The sequence below is a fragment of the Chelonia mydas genome, chromosome 11 (assembly GCF_015237465.2).
Source record: "Chelonia mydas isolate rCheMyd1 chromosome 11, rCheMyd1.pri.v2, whole genome shotgun sequence".
NCBI classification, from domain to species: Eukaryota; Metazoa; Chordata; order Testudines; family Cheloniidae; genus Chelonia; species Chelonia mydas.
In genome coordinates this window covers 24,554,849-24,578,460 of record NC_051251.2, presented here as the reverse complement: position 1 = coordinate 24,578,460, position 23,612 = coordinate 24,554,849, and positions in this window count along the sequence as shown.

Sequence of the window (23,612 nt, the reverse complement as noted above, 5' to 3'; positions counted from 1 at the left end):
ATAACCTTTTTTTTCTATACCCATGAACGAAAACCCACTAAATTATTTTAAAACAAATCTAGAGGATAAAAATTAGCTGTTTGTGGGCTGAGACTTTCTGTACAAGGTTTCTATCCAGAGGGAATACAAACCCTTCATACACAAAGTTTATAATGGAAATTCTGTCAAACTTAAGTACAGCAGAGCAAATGGCACAGCTATAATATGTAAAAAAAAAAAATTAAAATCCTATGAACACAGGATGAAGGCTAGCTGACTTGACACTGAACATGGAAAGGTAAATGATTGGAACTTTAATTACTTTGATCCGTCATGCCTTGTAGCTATATGTCAACTAAGCCAACAAAACTGACACAGAACAAAGGCCATGACTGTTCAACATCTTAACTCATTTCCAAATGTTGATTAATAAGTCTATTGAACTAAACGTGTGATGAGAATTGAGAAAAAAATATACAGTGTGTGTACACACACATACTGCGTTTTTCCCAGTTGTCTAATAATTTTGTATACACACACACACACACACACACACACACAAATAAACACAAATCCCCACACAGACACTATATGTAACTTTTTTCTACAAAAAGTATTTTGGCTCAAAATAAGTGACAAATGGATGCTATATCTGGGACAAGTAAGCTTATTTCTGTGTTACTCTCTGGAAGGAAAGTCTGCATGGAATATATAGTCACAGAAACATTCACCTAGGAAGTTGCATACAATTTTTGAATAGTCTCTTAGGGTAAATTCTGGAGAGCTTCAACTTCCTTGGCCACTGCTCTTCTGAACCTTAATTGCCCTGAAACCCCTTTGGAGTGAGCTTTTATGACTATCCAGCAGTTTACTCTGTCATGGAAAAACGTCCCCCAGATGTGTTAAATGGCCCAGTCTTTTTACACTCTGTCACTAGCCCCTGCATTTGACATAATCTTTTTCCCTCCTGTGTCAGCTTTTATTTCCCTCCTCCCTATTCAGCTATTCTCTCTTAGGCCCTGATCTAGTCAGTCATGACAACAGTCATCCAGTCATAACATCATGTGACAACTCAGGTGCTTAAAGCATGTACTTACCTGCTTTTCTGTATTGGGGCCTTAGTTCTCAGAGCGGTGCTGCTGGTCTGCTAGAGTGGAGCCACAATGAATATCTCACTCCAGTTGTCCAGTGTGGAAGTATGTCTGCCATTTTAATCTTCCCCTTGAACAAAACGCTCAGTTTAACAGTTTTGACTATGCTCCTAAGATATGAATATCACGGTACATTAATAAACATCACTATCAAATATATGGCCTCCTCCTTCCACAATTTAACATAACTTAGCATGGTTACCTATTTCTGTATCTGAATATGATGCTATTAACTCATTGGATTTCTCTTTCAAAATGTCAGGCTTGGGTCTTTCTGGCTTGTGTGTCATCTCCAGTAATAAATATTCTGTGGGTGCCTTGGTTATAAACCCATTGTTATCAATGGGTTTGTACATAAATAATGAAGGGCAGAATCTGGACCTGCAATTGAAACCTAAAGCCAATGAACTAATTGATTTGTGTTGATGGATTGTGCACACATTGGATCCTATGAATATTTCCAGGGCCAAAAATGTGTTTTGCACAAATTATTCATCAAATTATCATAAATTTTGAATGTGTATGTGTGCATGCACTGGGGAGAGGGTTGGCGGGAAAACTAAGGACTCAATTGTGACTTTGCCAAGAGCCTAGAGTCAGGGACACTGTGGTGTTATTCTGCCCCATGAACATTGTGGGTGGGAGATTGTGACTCAGTAAATGATGATCTCTCTACCAGTTCCTATGCTGCTCTGGAAAGGAAGTAACTAGTAAATAATGCTGGATCTAGCGCATGTTCCCTGGCACACCAGCACAGCTATGCTGGCTGATGCACACTGGGAGTTCTGCCCAGTCCCCACCCTGTTGTACCCTCTCCTGCCCACCTACAGGAGAGCTTTCTTCCCCTCCCATGCAGCTACCCATATTGCCTTGTGCCCTCTTACTCTCCTACGCCACCAGGCTACCTGGGCCAAAACTTGGCAGAAAATCTTTGATATAGATTCACAGCAAACAACTTGTCTAGTTTTAATATTTAGTGTCCTGTGCTATGTAAAATTTGTGCACATTTAGTTATAGTGTCAATCTTCAAACTGAAATATCTGTTCCTTTCTTTAATGTTGTTTACATTTGGGTGCTAGTTTTTTAAATCAGCTCTTCAAGATGTAATTAAAATAGTCTATGTAGGAATTCTCAAAACTCATTTGATACTATTTCCCAGTCAGCATATCTAGTACAGAACCCCTCTCTTCCATCATTTGAAGCTCTGGAACGTTAAACACTATTCTTTGAGATTACTTGTGTAGCACCAAATGTCTCATCAACCTATCTACTTTACAAAGGTAGTCATGTTTGAATGCTGCTTATGATGATACCATTTTAAACAAAATTAGATAATTAAATCTTTATTTTTTCCTTTTACTGTATTCTACAAAATATGTTTCTAAGCACAAATTCAGCAACCAGTGTAGTAATTTTATTTGATATAAAGTACTAAAGGCTTAACTTAAAATATTTGAATTTAGATTTTACATTAAAAAAGAAGTATGCTAATGTTGCAGGAAACCCAGTTGAAGGAATATTTTATAGATTATAAAATCAGAAGGGACCACTGTGATCTAGTTTGCTCTCCAAAGTAACACAGGCCATAGAACTTCCTCAAAATAATTGCCATTTGAACTATATCATATCTTTTAGGGAAAAATGCAATCTTGATTCAGAAGTTGTCAATGATAAAAATGTGTGTCTTATTTCCATCCTTCATTGGACTAGCTTCAACTTCCAACCACTGGATCTTGTGATACCATTCTTTGCTAGACTGAAGAACACATTATCAAATATTTGTTCCTAGGTGACTTGTCACCTCTTAACCTTCTCTTTGTTGAGCTAGAGAGACTGAGCTCTTTGAGACTCTCATGATTAGGCATGTTTTCTAAGCCTTTAATCATTCTTTTGCCTCTTCTTTGAACCCTCTCCAGTTTATCAACATCCTTCTTGAATTGTGGACACTGGAACTAGACACAGTTTTACATGAGTGATTGCACAAGTGCAAATACAGAGGTAAAATAATTTCTCTACTCCTACTCAAGCTTCCCCTCTGTATACATCCAAGGATCACATTAGCCCTTTTGGCCATAGCATTGCACTGAGAGCTCATGTTCAGCTGATTATCCACCATGAAACCCAAATCTTTTTCAGAGTGACGGTTTCCCAGGATAGAGTCCCAAATCCTGTAAGTATGTCCTACATTCTTTCTTCCTAGATGAATACATTTAAATCTGGCCATATTAAAACACGCATTGTTTGCTTGCTATAAATCTATGAATATGAAAAGCTAATATTTACAAAAATATTATCCTTTAAAAATATAAATATAAGAACCTAAGAGCGGCCATACTGGGTCAGACCAAGGGTCCATCTAGCCCAATGCTCTGTCTCTGACAGATGCCAGTTCCAGATGCTTTTCTGGCAGTTGCAGGTTTAGGAATACCAGGAAAATGAGGTTACATCTCTGACCTTCTTGGGTAACAGCCAGTGATGGACCTGTTCCCCATGAACTTATTTAATTCCTTTTTTAACGTATTTATTCTTTTGGCCTTCACAACACCCCGCGGCAACAAGTATCATCAATTGTTGTGTGAAGCTGTGTGAAGAAATACTTCCTTTTGTTTGTTTTAAACCTGCTACCTATAAATTTCATTGGCTGACCCCTAGTTCTTGTGTTATGTACATGGTAAATAACACTTCCCTATTTACTTTCTCCACACCATAAATGATTTTATAGACATCTATTATATCCCCCCCTTAGTCATCTCTTTTCTAAGATGATCAGTCCCAGTCTTTTTAACCTCTTCTCATATGGAAGTTGTTTCATTCTACTATCCATTTTCATTGCCCTTTTCTGCATCTTGTCCATTTTTTGAGATGGGACAATCAGAACTGTGTGTAGTATTCAAGGTGTGGACGTACCATGGATTTATATAGTGACATTATGATATTTTCTGTTTTATTATTTGTCCTTTTCCTAACATTGTTAGCTTTTTTTGACTGCCATTGCACATTGAGTGGATGATTTCAGAGAACTATCCACAATGACCAAGATCTATTTCTTTAGTAGTAACAGCTAATTTAGACCCCATCATTTTGTATGTATAGTTGGGATTATTTTTTCCATTGTGCATTGTTTTGCACTTATCTGAATTTCACTTGCCATTTTGTTGCCCAATAACCCAGCATAATGAGATCTCTTTGTAACTCTTCACTCTAAGCTTTGGGCTTGATTCAAAATGAATCAAAATAGTTGTCTGCAAATTTTGCCACCTCACAGTTCATCCACTTTTCCATAGCATGTATGAATATGTTGAACAGCACCCATCCCAATACAGATCCTTGGGAAACCCCACTATTTACCTCTCTCCACTGTGAAAACTGGCCATATATACGTACCCTTTTTTCCCTATCTTTTAATCAGTTACTAATCCATGAGAGAACCTTCCCTTTTATCCCATGCATCCTTACTTTGCTTAAGAGCCTTTGGAGAGGGACCTTGTCAAAAGCTTTCTGAAAGGCCTTGTACACTATTGTCCACTGAATCACCCTTGTCTACATGTTTGTTGACCCCCCCCACTTCCCCCCACACATAAAATTGTAATAGATTTATGAGACATGATATCTCTTTACAAAAGGCATGTTGACTCTTTCCCACAACATATCACATTTGTCTATGTATCTGATCATTCTGTTTTTCACTGAAGTTTCAACCAGTTTGTCTGCTACTGGAGTTAAGCTTACTGGCTTGGCCTGTAACTGCCAGGATTGCCTCTGGAGTATTTTTTAAAAATAGACATTACATTAGCTACTCTCCAATCATCTGGCACAGAGGTTAATTTAAATGATAAGTTGCATATCACAGTAGTTCTGTAATTACAGATCTGAGTTCCTTCAGAACTCTTGGGTGAATAACATATGATCCTGATGACTTATTATTGTTCAGTTTATTAGTTTGTTCCAAAACCACCTCTACTGACACCTCAATCTTGGGATAGTTCCTCAGATTTGTTACTTTAAAAGAATGGCTCGGGTGTGGGGACCTCCCCCCACGTCCTCTGCTCTGAAGACTAATGTAAAGAATTTATTTAGCTTCTCTGCAAAGGCCTTTTCTTCTTTGGGTGCTCCTTTAGCATCTCGATCATCCAGACTGTGGCCCCACTGACCGTTCATCAGGCTTTGCTGTTAAATTTTGTGTCCTTAGCTAGGGCTCTTCAAACTCTTTCTCTGTCTGCCAAAGTTTTTGCTCCTTTCTTTTTTCCTCACTGGGATTTGACTTCCAATTTTTAATGGATGCCTTTTTGCCCTTAACTGCCTCTTTTACTCCACTGTTTACCCATGGTGTCATTTTTTGGTCCTCTTATTGTTTTTTATTTTATTTTATTTTATTTGGAGTATACATTTAGTTTGAGCCTCTATTATGGTATTTTTAAATAGTCTCCATGCAGTTTACAAGCATTTCACCCTTGTGACTATTCCTTTTAATTTCTGTTTAACTAACTTCCTTAGTTTTGAGTAGTTCCCCTTTATGAAGTTAAATACTACTGTGATGAGTTTCTTTAACATTTTCTCCCTACAAAAATGTTAAATTTAATTATGTTATGGTCGCTATTACCACCTCCTGGACCAGATCCTTTGTTCACTCAGGACTAAATCAATATTTGCTTCTCCTTTGTGGGTTCTAAGAGAAGCAGCTCCAAGAAGCAGTCATTTATAGTGTCTAGACATTTTATCTCTGCATCCCTTCCTGAGATGACATATACCCAGTCAATATGAGGATAGTTAAAATCCGGCATTATTATTCCGTTCTCTGCCTTTGCAGCCTTTCTAATCTCCTTGAGCATTTCACTAATCACAATTTACCATTCAGTTCTCCCAGTCATCACAAACCAAACTATTTATATTTCTAATAATCAAATCCCCTGAAAAGTTGAACTACATTTAGGAACTGACTATCACGTGGTCAGGTGGTTAGTAACATATTCCTACTGCTATGCTCTTACTATTCCAGCATGGAATTTCTATCCATACAGATTCTGTGGTACAGTTTGATTTATTTAAGATTTTTACTTTATTTCACTCTATGCTTCCTTTCACATATAGTGCCACTCCCCCATCAACACAACCTACTCTGTCATTCCTATGTATTTTCTACACTGGTATTACCATGCCTGTTGATTATCATTCCACCACGTTTCTATGATGCCCATTATTTCAATATCCTCATTAAATGCCAGGCACTGTAATTCATCCATCTTAGTATTTAGATTTCTAGTATTTTTATACATGCACTTGCACATTTTGTCAATATTCAGTTGCTTGCCTTCATGTGTTATATTTAAATGGGACTCTTATGTTTGACTGTTCTTTACTAGCTCCTACCTGTACTTTACCAACTTCTTTCCTATTCTCTTCACTAGGATGTAAAGTTCTTCCTTTAATACATTTGCCCCTAAGGGATGTCTTCACCCAAACTGTGCGCTATTCTGCACCTGTCGGCTTTCTCTCAGCCTTTAGTTTAAAAAATCCTCCACACCCTTTTTAATTTTACATGCTGGCAGTCTGTTTTGGTTTAGGTGGAGCCCCTTCTTCCTGAATAGTCTCCTCCTTTCTCAAAAGATTCCCCAGTTCCTAATAAACCTAAAACTCGCCTCCCAACACCATAATCTCATCCATGCATTGAGATTCTGAAGTTCTGTTTTTCATCCTGGTGCTGGGCATGGAACTGGAAGGTCCTGAACTTGAATCTCTTACCTAGCAGCCTAAATTTGGTCAGGAGGACCTCTCTCCTACCTTTTCCTATTTCACTGGTACCTACATGTACCATGACCATCTGCTCCTTCCCAGCACTGCACATAAGTCTGTCTAGATGTCTTGTGTGTAGCACCCACTCTACATGTGTGATCCTCAACCTTCACACCCAGCAGGTAATTTACCATGTGTTTCTCCTGGTCATCACAAACCCAACTCAGTGTACCGCGGCAGTCTAAAAAGCAAACAGAGTTTTGGGAATCATTAAGAAAGGGATAGATAATAAGACTGAAAATATATTGCCTCCATATAAATCCACAGTACTCCCACATCTTAAATACTGCGTGCATATGTGGTCGCCTCATCTCAAAAAAGATATATTGGAATTGTAAAAGGTTCAGGAAAGGGCAACAAAAATGATTATGGGTATGGAGCGGCTTCCATATGAGGAGCAATTAATAAGATGAGGACTTTTCAGCTTGGAAAAGAGACGACTAATGGGGGGATATGATTGAGGTCTATAAAATCATGACTGCTGTGGAGAAAGTTAATAAGGAAATGTTATTTACTCCTTCTCATAATACAAGAACTAGGGGTCACCAAATGAAATTAGCAGGCAGCAGGTTTAAAACCAACAAAAGGAAGTATTTTTTTTCACACAACACACAGTCAGTCTGTGGAACTCTTTGCCAGAGCATGTTGTGAAGGCCAAGACTATAACAGGGTTCAAAAAGAACTAGATAAATTCATGGAGGATAGGTCCATCAATAGTTATTAGCCAGGTTGGGCAGGGATGGTGTCCCTAGCCTCTGTTTGCCAGAGGCTGGGAATGAGTGACAGGGAATGGATCAGTTGATGATTACCTGTTCTGTTCATTCCCTTTGGGACACCTGGCACTAGCCACTGTTGGAAGACAGGATACTGGGCTAGATGGACCTTTGGTCTGACCCAGTATGGCCATTCTTATGTTCCTCACCACCTACATTTCTAATAGTCAAATCCCCTGAAAAGTTTAGCTACATTTAGGAATGGACTATACTGAAATGTTAATTGCTCTTGAAAGTTTGTAGAAACCAGAACACTTTTGAAACCTAACTCACAGAGCCATATAATAATAAGGTTCCTAAATTGCGCTAAGTAAGATGCTTTATGATGAAGCAGTGTACTCCGGGGGACAGAGCACTGAACTAGAAGTCTAAGTGACCTCAGTTATATTCCCAGTTCTGCTACTAGCCTGCTACTGGTATTGGGCAAGTCGTTTCACTACTCTATGTCTTAGTTTTGCTCTCTATAATTGAGATGACAATACTGAGCTTCTTTTTAAACAATGTTTTAAATGTGTTTGTTTCCTTTTAAATATGTTGCTGTTATTATTGTTACCCTAAGCTCAGATGCCAGAACCCTGTAGAGAACAAAGAGAAGAACAAGGGAAACAAAGTCTAATTCATTGAAAAATGCAACTAATAATCTTTTACACTTATCTAACACCTGTCATCAGTGGCTTTCAAAGTGCTTTCTAATTAATTAATTCTCCCTACACATCTGTGAGTTAGGTAAATTTTGTGCTAGGAATGACTTAGATCATTGGAACCTGATGTTTAGTGAATTTCATTTTTGTTCCCCCAAATTCCTGGGATTTTACAAAATGAAGTTTGTATTTTGTTAGGTCTTTTTCCCCAATAAATTAAATCCATTAAATTATTTTACTAAAATAACATTTTATCTACCTGAAGGAACCACCTGTGCTACTCAAACAGTAAAGAAAACAATACAAGGTGATTTTGCATAGTGCCAATATGTACCTGACCCCAAAGAAACATAGCTAAAACCTGACTAACGACTTTGAAATTAGGGAAGCTGGAAAACTACATTGAAAATCAATATGTTGTACCCAGAATGTATTGAAAAATGCTCTGGTGAATACTCAGGGCCGTGCAAGATATGCACAATGGGTGAGTATGAAGATGGGTATTTGACAACAAGGTTGTTGTGTTGTTGTTAGCCTTATTCCTGTTGACACGTGCTACCCACTGTGGTCTGGTTAGAGCAAAGAACTGGGAGTCAAGAGATATGAGTTCTGTTCATGACTCTGCCACTGAAATAATGTGTAACTTTGAGTGAGTCACTTCATCACTTTGGAAGCTGAGGACAGTAATACCCACATCTGAAAATGGTTTTGAGATTCCTAGAGGAAAAGTGTTTACATAAGTGCAAAGAATTGTTATAAATTATCTTATGTTAAAGAAAATTTTTACCAGAGTTTTGTGTATTTCTACACAGCAAACACCATTTGTTGGAGTAAGTAATATATGAGTCACATGTCCTTTGCATGTTTGTTAATAATATGTTTGGCTTATGACTGGAGTTTATTCTTCAGGTAAACGTGCTCCACAAAGAGAGATACATTAACTGTTAGGATGTAATGGCCTGTCAACCAAGAGAGATGGTTATGGTGAAGACTCTTACTTCCCAAGGCAACTGAGAGAAAAGGGGCAGTGCTACACACACGGACCCGAGGCAGCCACCAAAGCAGGTGGAACTGGGAGGAGAAGACAGCCAGATTTGCACTATCACGGCAATTCCCAATCCTGCTGCTCGTGCAGGGCTGGGAGGATGGCCTGACCAGATCCACACTCATGTTCTGACTCCCAGCAGCTCCTGTTGGAGCTAGGAAGGGAGTGCATTTAGAGGGACAGACCAGTGAAACCAGCTTCAGAGGTGTGGCTGACTCAGACCATTTGTGCAGCTCCCAAATGGAGAGGGAACAACAATTCAAGGAACTGTTCTGCTGCCAGTTTCTGCACTGTAACAGCTCCCTGGGAGAGGAGCCCTACACAAAGAAGAAAGAATGAGAAGATACTCAGAGGGACAGTCAGTGTGCATTGCATATTTATCTGAGATTTCCCTGTGCCACTGGAGGTCTCTGCATCTGTTGTATCTGTGGAGCCCTCTCCCACTCTTTCCACACTGGGCTTGTCCTGTTGAGAATCAGAGGATTCGTTGTAGAACCAGTTGTAGTTAAACTTAGCTGAAAAGTTAATTGCCAAATTAGCTGTAAAGGTTAGTCAAAGAACCATAGCCATTAAATTTTAATACTGAGCCATAGAAAATGTTGTCTATGCATAAAAGCAGAACCACTTTTGATAGTCTAGCGATTGTTATGGCATTTATGAAACCCTGAGGCACTCTGCTAGGAGACTCTGGCAAACATGGTGGACAAAAACTCTGTCAACTCATTTGTGGAACCTGAAGTGTAATGGAACAGCCTGTATCTTACCACTGTACTTGCTTTAACCCTTTCTTGATACATAACTTTATTCCACTTTTTACACTTGGATATAAATATTGGTGTATTGAAATTATTAGTGTATGCTGTTCCTTAGATGAAAAAGATATTACTTTACTAGTACCTTGAGCTCGTAGAATTACCATGTCTCTTAAGGAAAAAAGCAATCTGTCATAGCACTGCCAATTTTGGGTGAGATTCACAGCTGGTATAAATCAGCATAATTCAATAGACTTCAATAAAACTATGCTGATTTACACCAGTTGGGGATCTGATCCCTGACATTCAGCAAGACCCAAAGCAGGTATTATTTCTCCTGTTTAAGTTTTTCCAGGGTGACCCACTGATTTTCACATTTTGCAGAATGTTGCAGATCCTGTCCTTGCCACACTCATCATTATCACTCTTACTGCTATAAGAAAAGGAGTACTTGTAGCACCTTAGAGACTAACCAATTTATTTGAGCATAAGCTTTCGTGAGCTACAGCTCACTTCATCTGCTATATAATACTGTCCCTTATATGAATGTGTTCATGAATATAGAGTAACAGTTCTAACACATACACATTCTAACAATTGGTAATAGTATGTGAAGTAAGTAAAGTACAGAATGGGCTGCTCACTGGAGGTGATATTTAATGTAGGTGGGAACAGTAATATAGGTTAATTTGAACAAAGTAATAAGTCGCTTAACTTTTTTGGACTGTTCCCAAAGAAAACATGGCACAGTGCATTTCAAAGACAAGCCCTTTATTTTTGTACAGCAGCTGATAATGTATTACTAAAAACAGAGCTAAGCCAAAATCCCAGAGCCAAACAACCCCTAGCTTTGGGGCCTTGGAATCTGGATCTAAATCTTGCACCTGATTCGTCTCTTTTTGAAAGGTCAAACAAATACCTCTGAGTGTTTATGAAGGAAGGAAAGGGGTTGAAATCCAGATCTGAATCCAACTATTGCAGCTTAAGCTTTTTATTGTTTGTTGTTTTTACTGAAAATATTTCCATTGATTTAGATAATGTCATGATAGAGCAAATCAGGTCACTTCCCAGGCCATAATACATATTTCTCCCCTGGCATTTTAATGCATGTTACAATTTCATAACACTCAGCTGCACACATTGAGTCATGTGATAACATTAACCATTATAAATTGTGCTGAAATGCAAGTCAGCTAAGATGGGAATAATTTTGCTAAGTGTAGTATGGCACTGAAAATAAACAGGTGATAAGGTTGATATGTCACTAAAACGGTCTGTATGGCATAACATTCTGCAAGCCCTGGAAATTAACCAGAAGAACCACAGCTTCAAGAAAGTTTAGCACAACAGAATAATTCCACCAAATGTGCTTTTGTGAGAAAAATGTCCTGAATGTCTATGCACAACAGAGAGAACTTAGCTTTTGAAGGTCACGAGAGAGAGAGAGAGAGAGAAATGCACGAATTTAGTTTATCTACATCTGAAGGATAAAGGACTGACTGACCCCTGCAGGTATTAAAGTCTCCTTCTAGGGAGAGTATAAGCTTTCTTTCCTTGAGTCAGTGTTTACATCATTAGGCCATTGCTTCCCTACCAAAATACCTGTAGTGACCATTACTGGACCATTACTATTTAGAGCTAGACAGCATGTATTGTTTTAATTCTTTCTAATTAAACTTTTTTATTGATTTTAAGCAAATTATATAAATTTGATCATTGTTTGTACATAGCCATTTATCTACAGTGTTATGGGTATACACACTTATCATGTATCATGGGTATACACACGTTAGAGTGTGTACAGTATCATGGGTATACACACGTTAGAGTGCTCCTCCATATTTTATATAGCATATTAAATTGATCTCGTCCCCCAATAAAAAAAGTTTTATTTGCATAGCATTATGAGTGCTATATAGTACTAACCAATAAACTCAATTAACAAATGAAAAAAAAGATAAAATAAGTATCAATAAAGAATACAATATAATACCGCAGTTTGATATTCATTGAAGGGCTACTACTGAAATATAGTAATTCTGTAATTATCTGAAATAGAAGGTCATACAAAGTAGAGTGTATAGAGCTGGGAATGAGGAACTCCTCAGTCTGAATCTTGATGCTGACAGCCCCCATTCCCCATGGCCCTTGTCCATGTCATTGGTTTCCAGTTTGTAATGTGAGACGGACGATACCGAATTTGCTTACTGTGCCCAACAGGAATGTTGTTAGAAGTAATGTTTGTAACATGTTCTGAAGATGAACATTGGTAAGTGGTAATTGTTCTAACTATACCTTACATTTCAAGAACAGAACAATAAAGAAGTGCCCTTTGATCATTCATCTTTCCAAAATATGAAACAAAAATTCACCCTTCTTCTATCTGCTTTTGAAACTGAGTTGGTTTTTCATTCATCTGCAAGACTGCAGGAATAGAAGCATTCTGGGTGCTCCGCTCTCATTTCTGGTTTAGACAATTGGAATACTTCTATCAATGATTCATATCCACTTAACAAAAATGGCTGATTAACTAAGATAGCAATATTCATTCTCTATCAGCATTGCAAAATAGCAACATCCTTTGCTAGAGTGGACATCCAGGCATGTTAGAGCAATGTTATGTCCCCAGCTGCCTCTGGGAGAGGCATGGGGTATCTAACAGAGCTAAAGGAATAGCAAAGAAAGCTGAGGGAGCTGAACATCTGAGACTATTTCACCATCCCAGAAACCTCTCTAAGCTGGATAATTTGTCCATCACAAGACAAGTCCGACTTAGTGAGGGGATTAGTAAGCTAATGCTATTCATACTGCTCAGGAAAACATTTTCTGTGTCATCATTTTATTGTTTTTCTATTTATAGCAAGGTGAGTGAGAAGGCTAGCATTCTCTGACTCCACCAGAGAGCTTCATGATAGATTGTATCAGACTAGACTGTGCAGTAATGTGTTTACTGTGCCTAGGTGCAAAAAAGAAAAGGAAACATTTTCATATTTCACAACTAGCAGGCTGCTTGAAAAAGAAAATGGTACAACTATGAGTGAAAACCACACTTTGTTTTTATACCTGTTTCTCTTACAGGTTCCTTGGGAAAGAAGTATTTTAATTTTAGCATTGTAAACACATTTTACTAACCCTTGTTTCATCTGACTGGTCACGGCTGCAGTCGGAAAGAGTGCGCACTGTTTAGGCAATCTTTGTATTAATGACTTAGACTGTGTTATGAACAATGAGCAGGGTCCCTCACCACATTTTTTTTTCATTCTCTTCAGACTTGTACATTATGGTATCTGAGCACCCTTAGTCTTGTTGACTGAGAATAGAGTATTTGTGGATATCAGAAAATATAACCATGGAACCTCATTGGAGTCAACAGCTTAACTTAATCCTTTTTTTTAAAAAAAAGTCTGACTTACTTTATATCTCTCAAACATATTTACTTGCACTGCTTTCAAATGAGACTAGAATTTTCTGTGTTTTTCGCTGCCTGATAGTACATTGTCTATTGCTGATTTGTGTGTGTGTTGTTTCTGGTGTTCCATATTTGTGCTGTTCCAAAACACCTTGAGTATGTATGCTATACATCACTATTCACTCTGACTCTATATGAGCAAGTCTTTGTTCATACAATTTGCCAGACAGTGGCAGTCTGCTGTTTCAACTTTATCTGTGACATATTAATTAGATGGTACTCCTTTGCTGGGAGATTTTTAAAAAAACAACAACAGTGTGTCATTTCTCATCCATTAGAATGCAAGTCTCTGAGCCCTGGTCTACACTGGGGGGGATTGATCTAAGTTATGCAACTTCAGCTACGTGAATAACGTAGCTGAAGTTGACGTACTTAGATCGACTTACCGTGGTGTCTTCACCGTGGTGAGTCGACTGCTGCCACTCCCGCATCGACTCCACCTGCGCCTTTCGCGGAGCTGGAGTACAGGAGTCTACAGGAGAGCACTCGAGGATCGATTTATCGCATCTAGACTAGACGTGATAGATCGATCCCCGCTAAATCGATTGCTGCCTGCTGATCGGGCAGGTAGTGAAGACATACCCTGAGACACTTTTTTAATGCCCATTGAAAGTTTTGCCAATTCCAAATCTATAGTCTTAGGTCAAGCATTGATTATGCATTTAGTTCTGCTATGTTAACTTGCACATAACTGTTAATTTTGCAATTTCAAAATCGGCAAACTCACTTGCCTTCCACTGGTACTTGGCTACTCCTTTAAATTGATAGTTTACTTTGTTTTTTCTTGAAGATCTGTGCATTCTTTGGGATCATTTAAAAGTGAATGGGATGGACTTTGCTGTTGACCTCAAACTAAACAGATTACTAAGAGATTAAAAAAATCACAGATTTTAATGTAAGTGAGGTTCAGGCAAACACAATAAAGCCAATATTAGGCATATAGAAAGTGTGAAAAGTGGGACCACTTTCCGAAACAAGGCAGGAGTAAAAACTACATGCAGGACAACTGAAATAAAGTAATTCTTGTTTTGGGACTGGTAGATAACTGATTTCACACAGTTGCTGACATGGAAACCTAGATGCTCGTGAAAATATGATCAAGTGCATAATAGACTCAGTGTCCCTGGAAAATGTAATCGACACACAGATGGGTATTTTGCAGTTGTTTCTTTGAGAATCATTCAGACATTCAATAAAGACTGATAGTCATTAGTGCAAGATATGGTTTAACATTCTAACTGGTTATAGGTGGGAGTGCAGAGGCACATCGACCGATGTATTACAGTATGTCAAGAACGTAATACAGAGTGTGGCACTTCTTTTGTGCTAAGAACACAGGAGAAGATAGACTGCCTCCAGTACCTAAAGAGAGTGTATGGCACATTACAAGCATATACACAAATCAAGATTAATCCATCACTGTAGCTGATCTTGCACAGGGTTAGCTAATCCTAAAATGGGTTAGCAGGGAAATTGCACTGCGGAGCAGGGACTGAAACTGGCTGAGCAAGTGTAGAACATAAAATCTACATTATGCACCTGGTGCTCACCTTTACTATCTACTTTCTCCTGCACTACTGCCTTCAAAGTAGCATCAAAAAAGGATGTGTCTGAGGAGGACAGTTAGAGTGCTTTGCAAGAAAAAGACTTGCACCAGAATCTAAAGTGCACAATTGGGGTTCTTGTGTGAAGCGAAAAAAGAAGTTATTCCTGGTGTTAAGCGACTGACAGGTTCCCTAGTCATTGCACAGTATGGCACGTAACTGGCTGTATGGTGGGAATTGGTCATGGAAATGAGACCCTCCGCACACATTTCCATGATATGTCAAAAATAGTTGTTAAACTGGGGAAGTGCTGAAAGTCGAGGAAAAAGCAAATGCAGTACCAATTATCAAAAAAGGAAAGAATGGTGATCTTGGTAGTTTCCATTCCAGCAGCCTAACTTCTAGCGCTATAAAATAGTGGAACAAATATTGAGAGAGAACTCACTAAGGGCGGCATTCTCCAAACCTTATTTATATTATGTAACATTTACTCACAAGAGTAGGCTCTAGAAGTTAATTGAACTGTTTGCTATTCCACCCAAGTAAAGGTTTCACAATATAAGAAGGTAATGTAATAGATATATTTGGATATTGGTACAATATTTATTACTGTGTCTTAAAGTGTTTTATTTTTTGATTGAAGTAAATTAATTCAAATCAGCTTGGATAGGTAACCTGTCATTTGGACTAAAATGTGTTGAGTAATGCCTAAATTATGACATGGTAGGTTGGGGAGAAGTGTCTAGTTGGGTACCCTAAAAATTTGTGTTCAGTCCCGGCAGGCTTAAACTGCTTTATCGATTATCTGGAAGAGGGGAAAGGCAGCATATTAATGAGATTTGCAGATGATATTAAATTGGTATGAGTTGTGAACCACCGTCAGGACAGAGAAATAACATAAAGGTGCTTTACACATTGTTTCTGTTTAGGTTCTATTTCTACCTGTACTGATTTCCGCTCTTAAACATGTTCTTAAAACTGACCAGAACCAAAAACATAGCTCTGGTGTGTTTTAGTCAGTGTTTTGGAAACAAATGCCAATGATCATCTTGCAGCTCTCAACTCATGTGAGTTTGCAGCAACTGTGATCTTAGGCTCTTTGATAATATCAAAATAGTTCAGTACAGATGCTTCTCTGGCAACTTTTTTAATAGTCAGTTTTTCTGTATTGTCCTCAGGCAGCATTCTGAATGGAGTGTTTAATTGTGACAAAGGAAAGATGAATTTGCTTAGTTATGTTAACATGCTGTCTCCTTGTTTTGATGTTTTACCATTTGTGCAATTGTCTTGGGGTCCAGTCACACTATTTTGTCACCGAGTACGGTTCGGATCCTGCATGTTATGCACGCTGGGGCAGCCATGCACTTATAAGCAGTGATTTGCAGGATCGAGGATTTAGTTTCCTACATCGCCAGTCTAATTCAGCCCAATCTGGCTGCTTTATTCCTATTCACTTTAAGGTTCTTTTCTTTGGAATACAACAGAGCATTCCATGATCTCTCTTTGTGGTGGTGATTTTCTCCCCATTCTGCAGATGATCAACAATTACTTCTTTGTCCTACTGAGCTCAGTTGCATTGCTCTGCTCCAGTCTAACTTAGGATATGTCTATACTGCCATCACAGCGTGCTAGGGTGACCAGGCAGCAAATGTGAAAAATCGGGACAGGGAGTGAGGGGGAAGAGGAGTTTATATAAGAAAAAGACCCCCAAATCAGGACTGTCCCTATAAAATCGGGACATCTGGTCACCCTACAGTGTGCGATTGCAGCTCTTGTAGACACATCCCAGCTAGCTTTAATTTACATGGCTTGGGTACTGATAGCAGTGAAATGACAGCAGCACGGGCTTCAGTGTGCACTAACTGCCCAAGTAATTCCCCAAGATTTGGACAGTCTGCACAGAAGCCCGTGCTGCTGCAGCTTTGTGATGACTATCAGAACGTGAGCTAGCTAGGTTAAAGGTAGTATGGATATATCAAAACGAGATGCAATCATATTATGCAGTGATTGCAGTGTAGACAGACCTGATAGGAGAATTTTACCCCATCTGTGTGTGAAAACTTCAGTCCTGTTTTTCCTTCCCTCTCTTAGTTCATATTATTTACATATATTCACCTGTCAGAGCTGGAATGTTTTAGGTTTAAGGGAATACCACTTGCACAGGGACAGCTGCTGTGCATGGCAACATCTCTTCAGTTTCTCAAAATGGAAAATACAAGAGAAGAAAAATTTTTGCATGAAAATATGCAAAAAAACCTGCATAATTAATTATATCAGAGACACACATTCTTACAAAACAATATGCACTTGTATTGTTTGAAGCCTTGTTAACCATCTCTCTCATTCTTGTCTCTCCGCCCTCTCTCACTCTCGCTATTTTAAAAGGTACATTTAAAACTTGTAAATTCTGGTATTGGTGCATTTTTACTGTTTGCCTCATCTCACAGAAGTATTAGCTCATTTAAGAAACAGAAATTCACCACCTGATTACTCTGAAGAAGGGGAGACAGTTTCAATTGCACTCTGTTTTTTAAACAGCAAAGCTGCCATAATAATAGGGGACTTATTGCACTGAAAAAAATCTACTCTGAGGGCAACTGTTTTCATGAGAAGCCTTCTGTATGTAAGGTGAAAGTTTCTACCATTGAGAACTGCACAGTAGTAGTAGTTAGGGCTTTATTACTTAGTTCTAATTTGTATTGATGGCCTAAAAAAAGTAGCATGCTTTGCAGTTCTGTGAAAGAAAAGATTATAAATGGAGATTAATTATAATTTTGCTAGCTCAGTACTTGTAAAACTAAAGCAATTTATATTCTTTCTCTTAATGATCTCCATTCCTGATTGCAGTAATGTAATCTAATTGTGATTATGATAGTATCTGAATCATGTGGGCCTCTATGTGATTGGAACTACTCTTTGCATTAAAAAGTAATTTTGGAGTAATGATGAAAAGTTACTGTGGAAAATTGGCAAGTAATATATTTTACTCTGTATCTTTAGTTTCTGCTTTCATTTTTGATTATATCTTATAGCAAGGATAAGTATGATACTACATCAAGGATTTATTACATCAAAGCCTTATCAATGATAAGTATGAGTACCAAAGATAAGCACGATATTATTGGAATAACATAGATATGGTTGAGGCAAGAAATTGACTGAGGTTTTAAGATACTAGACTACAGTTTCTGGATAGAAAGGGAAAGTAGAGGAAGAGGAGTGGTATCAGTATTCCTAAGAGATGAGTGTCTGCAAAGGAAAATGCTACAAGTATTTTGGCTGACATAGCAGTGTCAGCTCAGATAAAAGTTAAGAACAATAAAGGCTGTCAGGTATTTTTTGAATGTTTCTGTGAACTTTCAGGGCTATGTTTACAGATGAGAGAAGCCTAGACGAGGGCTGGAACTTTGATAATGATGGATTTTAATTACTTGGTTATTGATTGCAGTAACTATGTTAAAACTTAGGAGGGGAGGAACCACATTTCTAAAGCTGGTGCAAGATTGCTTTTAGTTTCTCATGCACTTTATTGAATTGTCCTTCAGAAACTATTTAGGATTAATTCAAGGATTTAAGCCAAGGGTAATAAAGGGTGTTGAATTTGAGAGGTATCTAATTTCCTGTGATCTCAACATCATTTGATTAAAGATAGTTGTTGAGGAACAGGAAGCAATGCAAGCATTATGGTAGGCCTACTTTGAGGAAATGCAAAGTGTGTTAAGGAATTTTTATCAGGGTTTTATTATAATGTATGGTAAATCTACTGAAAAAAATTGGAATATATTTACGAAACAGTTGGGGTACATTTGAAATTCATCCTGGTTGAGTCTAAAGAAGGATAAAGGTAACAATGCCCAAAGTAGCTAAGTAGGGTTGTGTAATAAAGAGTAAGATAAGCAGTAAGTACAAGGTGTTTAAAAAATATACAAAATCTAGTAAGGTGGAGCCGTCGGAAGGCTATAAATATAAGCAGAAGCAAATTGTGAGGCTAATTAGAAAAGCAAAAAAAATGCTGAATGCCAACTGCAGAAAATATTTGAGATAACAGTAATGTTCTGCAAATATATTTGAGAAAATTGAAGGGAAAAAATAGGTCCCAAAAGATAGGAATTAGAGCCAGGTTTTATTTTTGTTCATGTATTTAGAGAGTGCGCACACTATCTCACCAAGAGATAAAATTTCTTACTATGTTACAAGGTGTATATTCTCACCTGAAGAATTGGCCAATATAGCCAATTTTACAACATTCTCACACATTTAATTAATCTGGATGGCAATACAAAATGTAAGAAATCAAAGTTTGTGGAAAACTGAACCCATAGAAAATAATCATAAGGGAAAAAACATCTTTGAATGCCCAAACCTAGTATATCATTGCAGTAAAGAAGGGAAAACCAAAAGGAGTGAGACTTATTTTATTGTCCATCTCTCAAGATAGACTTCTAGATTATGGTTTTACGGGGACACCATCCAGGTTGGCAGATTCAGCATTTGCCATATCAAATTTTCCATATAAGATCTATGGAAAATATGGCTCTGTGATTCCATACTCTTATAACATAGCACATACATCTATGGTGCTGTGTAATAATAATGCTGCCTTTTTTTTCTTTCCACCTGCCAAATTTGTTCTCCAGAAATGTTTGTCAAAAGAGAGTACAAGGAGAGAGTCTACAAGCAGCCGTTAATAGAGCAGAGTATGCCTGAGCACTTAGAGTGATCACTGACAGAGGGCATTTATCCATAGAGTTTTAGGGTGAAATTCTGGCCACACTGAAGTCAATGGCAAAACTCCCATTGACTTTAGTGGGTTTAGGATTTCACCCCTACAGACTGAAAATTCACCTGTCCTGCAGGGAGCCAATCTCTCTTTTTTATTTGTTGTGGATACTCAGTTTGATTTAGTGGAATTCCCCCGTAGCACAGGTAGAATTTTCAGTCTTCAGGACTCTTTACCCATGGGGCTCAAAAGCAGAAGCCGCCAGAAACCAGCATTTATCTGCTCAACATTTCCTACTTCCAGGATATAGGCAAGGATAATGGTCACATGCACCCCCTAGTAAGGATGTTCAGGCTAGTGGATCCATGTAAATCCTGTATCTGCTGGGTACCAGAACAAGGAATAATGGTCTCAAGTTGCAGTGGGGGAGATTTAGGTTGGATATTAGGAAAAACTTTTTCACTAGGAGGGTGGTGAAACACTAGAATGAGTTACCTAGGGAGGAGGTGGAATCTCCTTCCTTAGAAGTTTTTAAGGTCAGGCTTGACAAAACCCTGGCTGGGAAGATTTAGTTGGGGATTGGTCCTGCTTTGAGCAGGGGGGTGGACTAGATGACCTCCTGAGGTCCCTTCCAACCCTGATATTCTATGAGTCTATGATTCTACCTCACTTTGCCACTGCCCCCTCACCATTCATTAGCATAAAGAGTCACAGCTAAGCTAGTGAGCAGTTGTGAATGAAAAATCCCAATGATGGCTCTGAAATGCTTATGACCCTGCACAGGATAGTGAAAACATTCTGTTTTTGCTGATTTGAGATCTTTCTGCATTCAAGGACATGAGTATATGAGGACTGCTGCCTAAGTACTTCAGTGACACATCCAATTAAAAAAAAACAGAGATAGTTTTGGCACTCAGTCAAGTTTCACATCTTTACTGTTCCTGCCAGCTCCAGTTTGGGGCTCATGCACTCACAAAGTAAAATAAGAACTTTGCTCTCCAATTTACTCTTGATATATGCTTGTACATTCTCTGCATTGGTGTTTGCATCTAACAGTTTTTAGAGCAAAGTTTGAAGTCACCTAAAATTACAGTGTGATTGGGAAAATACATTGTATGCAGAATTTCTCTGTTTTCTTCAGATTACAACAAAACTGCAGTCTTCAGAATTGTCATTCCATGTCTTAGAAATGTTCTTAAAAATAGACACTATTCTTATAAACTCCCCAAAATGGACAGATATGTTCCCCCTTGCTGTCCTTGCAACAGCAAATTAGCAAGCCCTGTTGCCCACATTAAGGTTGCATTGATGCTAATGCACAAGATGTTTTGGTCAGGCACAGACTCTTGTTGCCAAGAGTGGAGGAGGAGTTTTATTTAAGAAAGACAGCCAGGATAAATTCATCTTAAGTCCCCAAAAGAACGTTTGCCTAGTGAGAAGTGGACAAAGTTGATGAGGGGGAAAGATTTGTTATTTCTAAGAGAATATTTCAAACAATGGAGACAGAAATTAAAGAACAAGGCGTGCAAGAATCACTTTAGGCCCTTTGACAGTAGAACCAGAGTGGTATAAAATTTAGTATAAGAGTTTCTTTGCAGCGGCGCAACTGAAGTGCAGCATTAGAGTAAATATATTACTGGGATGCTTCTGTAGCAAACAGTGTCTCTGGGTTTCGCTGATCGAATCCTGCTAAAAGTATTTTTCTTCCAAATTAATTTAGTTACCTTGTCAAAATGCTTCAATGATTAAAAATAACCAGTGGTAACATTATATAATGATTATACTAGGGCTTGGCACTCAGGAGATCCAGGTTCTCTTCCTGTCCATGCCACTAACTTGCTGTGTAACCTTGAGTAAATCCCGGAGAGACACGTTTTCCTAAAGTGAGGCCTGAGCTTGCATGTGGATTTTCATATGCACAAATTAGCACGCCTACTTTTGCTGTTTGCCACACGTGCACATGTCAGTCAGTGTTTAGATTCCTAAGTACCCAGTTTTGTGGTGCCTCAGACTCTGCTGATTGAAAATCTGCCCCTTAATCTCTGTGTCTTAATTTTCCCCACCTGTGAAATAGAAATAACATCTACCTACCTAAATCCGAGTGTGTTTTAAGGCTTTTTGTAGTTAATGGGTATTTGTAGAGTGCTTTTTAGTTGTATGTTAGCAGTTGTTATCTTTCCACACTGTGTTCCTGCTGCTGGGCTTAATCCATTTCTAAATGGAACATTGTGTGTGCTAGGCAGACTAGTGAAATAATCAGCAATGTGCAGTGACTTTATTTAACATCTTTGCTTCTTAAAAACAATCTAAAATGCTTGCAAAAGGAGCAGGCTTGCAGGAAAAATTCTATTGCCAAAGGCCAGTTTCTTAGCAACGACACCCTCTCAACGTGTCACAAGTCTGGAGCCCTTTGCCCTCTCAAAGGAAGTTCCTTAGGTGTCTTTTACACATTGAGTGCTTTGTGATAGGTTGAGGCCTGCTGGCTGTCAACTCTGTCCCTTAAGGGAACTTGACAGATCTTAAAAAAAATCAATTTTAAGCTCACATGCCCCAGTGGGTGCCAAAGCCACTTCAGAGAGCCTGAAAGATGGCTGAGTCGACAGGATTTGACTTCCAGAGGTAGAAAGGTGACAAACTCTATCATGAGAAAGGGGCAGCTTAGGGCCTCAGAGGCCTAACCTGCTCCCAGGATCTGGGGCCTAGTGTTGTATTGAACCTATTTATCTCTTTCATGGGCCCAAGGTACCACGGGGAAAGAAAAGTTGTTCAAAAATGCTGGCAGAATTCAGGGTGTAAATGATGAATTACTTTTCATCAGCTGAAAGGAAACATACTCCGGAACAATACTGAAAGGGAGCAGGAGCATCTGACCTCCTGCTTCAGAGCAGCCAATATCTTCATTCAAGAAGACAACCATGAAATTACACAGAAAATGGGATTGTCATGAACAGCCCCTTGAAATCTCAGTATACAGTCATTACTGCATGGGAAAAAGCCTTCATCCACACATCATAACTTGTAACAGACAAGGGGAAAAAAAACAAACCCAGAAAACAGACCTTGGAGTTACCAATAGGAATGTAGAAAATATTTGTTGTTTCAAACTTTCCCCCTGTAGTCTCTCAAATCATTGTACACAGACATAACAACATACTAACGTTATAGTGATACTTGATTTTTTGCCATAGACAGTTTTCTAAAAAAAGAAAAAGGAAGACAGAGAAACCGTCCTATCATTTTATTTATGTTACCCCATCTCCCTCTTACAATATAACATTTAAATTCTTTGCGCAAAAACTCTTGTCCAATTAGTATTGGCCTTTTAAACTGCATAATATAAATATATGCAACTACCAGAACTAAAGCAAATTGTTCAATAGAGATTCATATTCTGGGTAACAATTCATTTTCTGGGTTTGCCTAGAAAAGTTGGTGTTTGTCCCAATTAGGCATGGGGTAAAAAGCAAACAAGATCTTGTTGATTTATTTGAGTGTGAAATCAAGCAGAGAGTGTGAGAACTTTGGAAGTCAGGAATACAGGGATAAAAACAACACATATTTAAATGTTTTTTTTTTTAATTCTTGCAGATTCTACATTGATTTTAATTATGCTAGCCCTGGGCTAGTGGACATGGAGAGGTTTTATTAATTATTATTATTATTACTGTTATAATACTAAGATTCCTCATGATGTTTTTTTTTCCGTAAGCTCTCAAGACTCTAATGACTAGTCCTATTAAATATGTCA